At 38.1% G+C, this 6,762-nt stretch overlaps 1 long non-coding RNA gene across 1 annotated transcript; it reads right to left on the bottom strand.

The window, feature by feature from the left end:
- Positions 1–4,612: 4,612 nt before the first annotated feature.
- LOC134574975 (uncharacterized) lies at positions 4,613–6,725 on the bottom strand. The gene is made up of 3 exons (XR_010085544.1): positions 6,662–6,725; positions 5,612–5,680; positions 4,613–4,683 (listed from the first exon to the last, which is right to left on the bottom strand). It is a non-coding gene; the product is annotated as an uncharacterized LOC134574975 (long non-coding RNA).
- Between the last annotated feature and the right edge of the window lie 37 nt (positions 6,726–6,762).

Below are 6,762 nucleotides of genomic sequence, written 5' to 3' on the forward strand. Positions count from 1 at the left end.
TAGTGGACCAGATGGAAGACTGGGACAATATGGATACAGTAGCCAATCACAGTGGCACAAGCATAAACACTCCCCTTTAGCTGAGAACAACCCTCCTCTCTATCCTGGAGATAATTGGGAAGTAATACAATTATCTCCACGGATAGAGGCTAAACTCCATTTTGTACATAATTATAAAAATCCATAAAAATCCATATCTCCACATTACACGAATAGAATAACCACATTTAACGTATCCCCAGATAGCTTAGATCTGAGCGCACATTATTACCGAATGGCACTCAGATCCTATACACACAGTTCAATCGCCATGGAGCCAAAGTATTTCACATTGCCTTTCGGTATACGAATGGGCTCCATGGGATGGCTCCCTGGGTTGTCATTTCGTGTAGAAAAGTACCGAATGGACCGGCGTTCGTATGCTGAAAGGCAGAGAAGGGAGGTCGGCGGTTTCAGCGGTGTTTGGGAGAAATAGTGTCCGTTTTTCAGTTCCAGGAAATCCTTGACGAACGCTGATCATTCGTGCATCCAAGATGGCCGCCGCCTCGTGGTCGGCATACGAACGACAACCACCCAGCATACCGTTGATAATTAGGAGGTGTCTGCGGTTAACCACAATGTTCTAATGAGGCCAAGAGGTTAACCAGCAGCACACTTCCAGGCTGGGTGGTCGGCCGTTCGGAAGTTTGTTCATGAGTTTAGGAAATAAATGAATGGGGGGTACGGACAGACAATTAACCGAAAAACAGACGAACCAAGCGGGTTTTAAGCACAGTTCCAAGACAGAGGGATCTGTCACAGCTTGTTTAATACATTTATCCTGATTTCTCCTGCCCTTGGCTCATTCTCTGACTACTTTCACTGTTAAGTTTGGCCACTTGAAAGACAACTAATATGCACTATCCTGGCTCCATGTTACTTTTGGGGATTTCGCGTTAGGATCCTCAGCTTCCATGACATGTCTTTTTTTTTCTCTTCATATGCCCTCTATAAAATTCTCCAATCTCAATCGTTTCCTGTATTCTAATCTTCTCTTTCTTTCTTCATAGTTCTACTACCTTTTCTTTAAATGTGATGGCATGATGGTTTCCATATTTTTATTTATTGTGAAATAAATTTGATTTGTTTGGTTTGAAATGTCTAATAAAATTCAATGTACAATAAAGAGCATGTAACAAAGGGATTTGTAGTAATGTGTAATATGTTACTATTTGTGCCTCCATTTGGATTTGATGTTCTGTGTCTGTGGTTATATCACACTTATTTCGAGAAATTATCCCTTTATTTACTGTTTATTGTTCTCTTCAATTCCCCTATTGCTATCCAAGTTTCATGATGATAAAAATCAACCAGATATGAGATAAGATTTGGCTAGTCCACAGAATATCATATGGATGTTGGTAATAGTTAGACTTGTGCACAAATTCTCTTCATGTGTTGCAAATAGAATCACTGAAAAAGAATTTTGAGACACAAGTCTAGTAATAATATCTGCTTCCAATATAAACAACGATTGCTTCTCACAGGTCCAGATTTGCAAGATTCCAAGTGATAGACTGGTGGATTGAGGAGTCAAATATGTGTTTAATAAACAGGTGAAATGGACAATGGATGCCAAAGTATGGAAACTGTAACTGCTTTGCTTGAAATCAAGATTTCTAATTATTTCCAGTTTTTAATATTTATATGCCAAGAGAATCACTATAAAACAGAGGTGGGGCCAAGTCATTGTTTTGCAAGTCAAAGGAAAGTTGGAAATATATGTAATGCTACAGAACAAAGGGGCCAAGGTTGTATGATCATCTCCTGAGTGCAGCCATCTCTCATTTGCCCATCTAGAAATATACACAGGTATTGGGTAGCCTTTAGGTATTGCTTTGCCTGGTATTGCTTTGCGGCAGTTTGCTGAAGTGCGGTTATTGAAACATAACCACACTGACTGGGTACTTAACCTAGTGGAAGTTTGCAGGCAGAGATTCAATGATGTAAGTTCAAATCCCAGCAATCGCTTGCCTGTCAACCTGATTCATGGTAAAAGAAGCAGAAAAGCATGTGCATCAAATTATGCATTCCTCCTGTGTCCCCCTAGCAGTCAGCAGCTGCTCTTCTCTTGACTGCTGACCACTTAAACCGCAAGATCCCTCTACAAATTCCCCCAAGAAATAGTAAAACACAAATTCTCAGTGGGTGGTGCAACAGGCACAGCTTTATTTTATAACAAATTGCCAACAAACATCTTATAACATAATATCAGCTGCAGGATTGATACCCAATAGACAGATTCCCAAGAACCCTCACCAACCAGCTTCCGGTCTCCAACCAATGCAGGCTGCAGACCCTCAAGCACCACAACACCACATAGGGGACGTAACTCTGCAAGCTGTCACAAAATGAGGGAATACAAACAAGAAAAAAACAAACAGCAATATACAATTCAAAACACAAACATAGCAATAAGCACGGGAAGGCAGGCAAGACACGCAACTCGGTAGTGCTTATCCATTGACTGGCAAGAATACCTGTCAAATCCCAGGACTGAGTTCTCATACATAATTACAGATTGCCTTGTCTACCATTAACGCCAGCATTCACATCCCCCCTTTGTATTTTCTCAGGGGATGGCCTTTATTTGGAACAAAAATAAGTATCACTTCAGCTGGCAAATCCACTGCAAATAAATCAAACCATAATTAAAATGTCTAGTTTATGGACACTATAAAAAATGTGAATGTAAATTGTGAATTGAGGCAACAATACAACCCTACAAGAAGAACATGAATTGATAAAGGCTGAGGAGTGTTGAGAAATATTTAACGTAGCTTTTACGAAGTTGTATTTTCTTCCTGCTTTGTATTGTTGTCTCATGTCACAATGCCTGTACTGGGGTTACTGTGTTTCGTCATATATTTTATTGTTAATGAGATTTGTGCTTGGAATCATAATATTCCTTTAAGGGCAATTTACAGCAAAACAGGAGGAATGAGGAATCATTCAGAACCGTTTGATTTTAAAAGGATTCTCTAAGGACCAGAACAGTGAGTGAATATAGTGAGACGAAGCTCTTCACAGAAAATGCAGAGGATCTAAGATTTATATTGCAGAGACAGCTTCCTAGCACCATATCCACTACAATAAGCTGTAATAGTGCAATAAGCTGTAATAGTGCAATAAGCTGTATAATTATCTGTAGTAGGTATTGTGCTTGGAGTGTACAGCATATTATACAGTATAAACATTATATAGCTAATTATACTGTGTGTTATACAGCACATTATGTAGTACATTATACAGTATATAGTACATGATATGGTATATTATACAGTATATATAGATATAGATATACAAATATTATACAGCACATTCAGGGTCACTGGTCAGATTCGAGCATTAATGAGAAAATTCTCAGGGTGAATGGTGAGATTCTCATGATAAATGGTCAGATTCAAGCATGAATGGTCAAAACCGCAGGATGAATGGACAGATTCCCAGAATGAATGGTCAGATTCCCAGGATGATTCATTAAATTCGAGCATGAATGAGAAGCTTCTCAGGGTGAATGGTCAGATTCTCAGAGTGAATGAGCAGATTCTCAGGATGATTCATTAGATTCGAGCATGAATGAGAAGCTTCTCAGGGTAAATGGTCAGATTCTCAGAGTGAATGAGCAGATTGTCAGGGTGAAAGATTTTTAAATAGAATCTTTATTACGGTTAATAAATGATTAATACATTGAAGGGTCATTCGTCGTCACATCATTTAGCAAGTATCCAGCGATGTTACGATAATGTACAGTTTGCACACCCACTTTTTTAGTTCTGTGATTTTGGTGGGTACTTGCCTCACATGCAGGGAACATTGTAACTGCCTTCAATACGTTCCTCTGAGGAAGAGGAGAACAGAGTTATACAAAGTGCATTATAGACTATATATAGACTATAACATGCAGACTTCTTCCCATCAACCTATCGTGGTAACATTCTATTAGTGATATTTAGACTCTCTGTGTCGATTAGCATGTATTATATCTGTAAAATGGCTATTGCTAATTACAGGCAATGAAACCTTTTTGGTGTTAAGGTTCTTCCATAGAAATGAATATGTTAATAATGGAGCAATATCGCACAGTTAATCTAGCATATTGTACTGATACAGTACTTTGCCAGTTCAGTAATAAAGGTTTATTTCTACAAGTCCAAGTGTTTAGTTACTTATTACAATTCTTGTCCTAAAGTCAAAGCAATTACTATGTATAACTCAGCCAGTTTTATTACCTCCAGAGAGTTAACTAAATCCCAAGTCTGTTATTGGCATTAACAGCCAAAAAACTGTCCATTTGCCAGAATACCTCACTAGATGAATACTGAACCCATTAGGGTCTGTGCAGCTAAAATGTTCAAACATTAAATGAATGGAGGTTTCTGTGACCATTTGAAATGACAATTCCCATCTCTTGTTATTCACATTTTGGCAAGTGAAGACTATGTAACAAGATACTCTCCCTGTTATACATCCTGTTTAGTGCCCTCCTTCTGCCAACACTGGCTAAATTGTTTCAGGCGGTGAATAATAACGCCACATACCGGTCTTGTAATAATCGTAGAGCTTTATTAGAGCCGGCTGGATGTTAATCACTGGACACTCCTGCTCCAGCTGGAATGATAGGTTGACCGGAGACGAGCTCAGCTGGATGGGGAAAGATTAAATGTATTACCCTTCCAAGCCTGCAATGGTTGGATTATTTATTGGTTTAGCATTATAGTTTATACATCAATATTTGTAATTACTTTGTACTCAAAAGGAAAAGAGAGAAACATCCAATAAAGTCATGGTTTTATATTGAGACTGTTTTCTCTCTCTCCATTGTACTACTTTATTGCTGATGTTGCAGGACCTCCGATACATTGAGTACATTAAACTGTTGGGTTTCATTTCATGCATCGACTTCTGGAGGGGATCTACATATGCACACAATCTCAATACATATATTATTTTTCCATGGAACAGAGTTTTATTTATGTTTTGATTGATTTATTTTATAAACCCACATCATATTTTTATTTATTTATATGCTTTATTTTAATTTCATTATTCGTGATTGTGTTACTATTTTATTTGTGATTTTACCATAATTGTTATGTTTACTCATAAAAGAAAAAGAAAGGTCAGCTTTTGGGTCAGTGAATGATTGGTACATAGAACAGCAAAAAATTACATTCAGTAAAGTCAGACCCTGAGCTGAGCATTCTTCTGAAATGTCAGAATTCTTTGCAGGTGGAATACTCATAGTATATTACAGAGGACAATATGTTATTAGGATGAGCTCAACTGTCAACCAAACGAGAGTCAGAGGTCCCGATTCCCAAACCACATTGTTCCCTGTGCACAAGTCTACTAACTACATTTTACTATTAACTAATGCTAATGATACATTTATTTATTTTGCTCAAAACCTGTAATATTCAACATTGTGTTTGTTTGCACGTGTTTGCAGATATCTGTATATTGGGATAGTCTATGCAGAGGGTGCTGCAGGCCCCCAGATTTGGATCTCAGTGGAATGCAGATTGCATACAGTTATGACACCCAAAGTACTGTCTGCCATCTTACTTACCTCCTGAAGGTAGATAATGATTGAACTTTTACTGATCTCTGTCCTTTTAACCACTTCATTCGATAAAAGCTGATTGGGAAACAGAGGGGAGACAATATTAAACTCAAAATTTCCACTCATCACTTTGCTTGGGAAACGTCCAAGCTCAGAGCACTTGGTCAGTCAGACACTACATGTTTAATAGACACTGTCAGGTTTCAAAACTGACATAAAAGACTTTTTAATTTATTACTGTCCCTTTAAGTGAACTTCATGATTTTCTCCTCTAGTGGCCTCCCTAGCCACTAAACTTTTCTCTCAACCTATCATCCTCACCTGGATTAACTAACTAGGAGGATTGATAAGTCTACTCCCAACACACAACAGTGCCTTGATATTGAAGTCTATGCTCTGATAAAGAATATCTGTTCCTGGTAATATCCTGTATTTTATCTACATGATTTCATTCTGTAGAGAACTTACCTGCAGTGCCTCATCCTGTACTCATCTGCATTTCCTCATACTGAAAGGCACTAACCTGCATTACTTCATCCTGAACTTGCCTAAAAGACTATCCTTATCAGCTTCCAAGAAACCTGATTTGTGGTGTATTGCCTTCATTGAAGAATCTTAACTGCTTCAATTGCTGCATCATTGCATGATCTCATAAGCAACCTGCATTATATTATTTGGGAATATTCCTACCTGTTTCAACCTATGCAACTCTGCATGATCCTGTATTGCTTTATCCTAAAAGGTATTTACCTATAACTAGCTGCATTGCAAAGTATCCGGGAAATCCTTAACTACTTGGTGTAACATCAAGCCTGCTTGTATACAAAAGACTTTATTAATTTACTTTCTAAAGATCTTGTTTGTGGCATATCGCCTAAACCCTGTTTTTCTCACAAAGTATCCTGTTTGTGGCAGACTGCCCTTTATTCTTTATTTTCAGTAAATTTTTTAAGTCTAATACGACAAAGTTTTAACCAGTAACACTTGCAATCGTCTCCTCTCTGACCTGATCAGAAGCATGACAGACACCTTGGAATAAGTGATAGGATAACTCACATTATTCACTGATTTATCCACCGCTATATACCCAGAGACCAGGTTCACCTCCAGGAGAGCCATGTTTGACTCCTGTCGATTCCCATTATAGCTGAAATAGG

This window comes from Pelobates fuscus, chromosome 10 (genome assembly GCF_036172605.1).
Source record: "Pelobates fuscus isolate aPelFus1 chromosome 10, aPelFus1.pri, whole genome shotgun sequence".
NCBI lineage: Eukaryota > Metazoa > Chordata > Amphibia > Anura > Pelobatidae > Pelobates > Pelobates fuscus.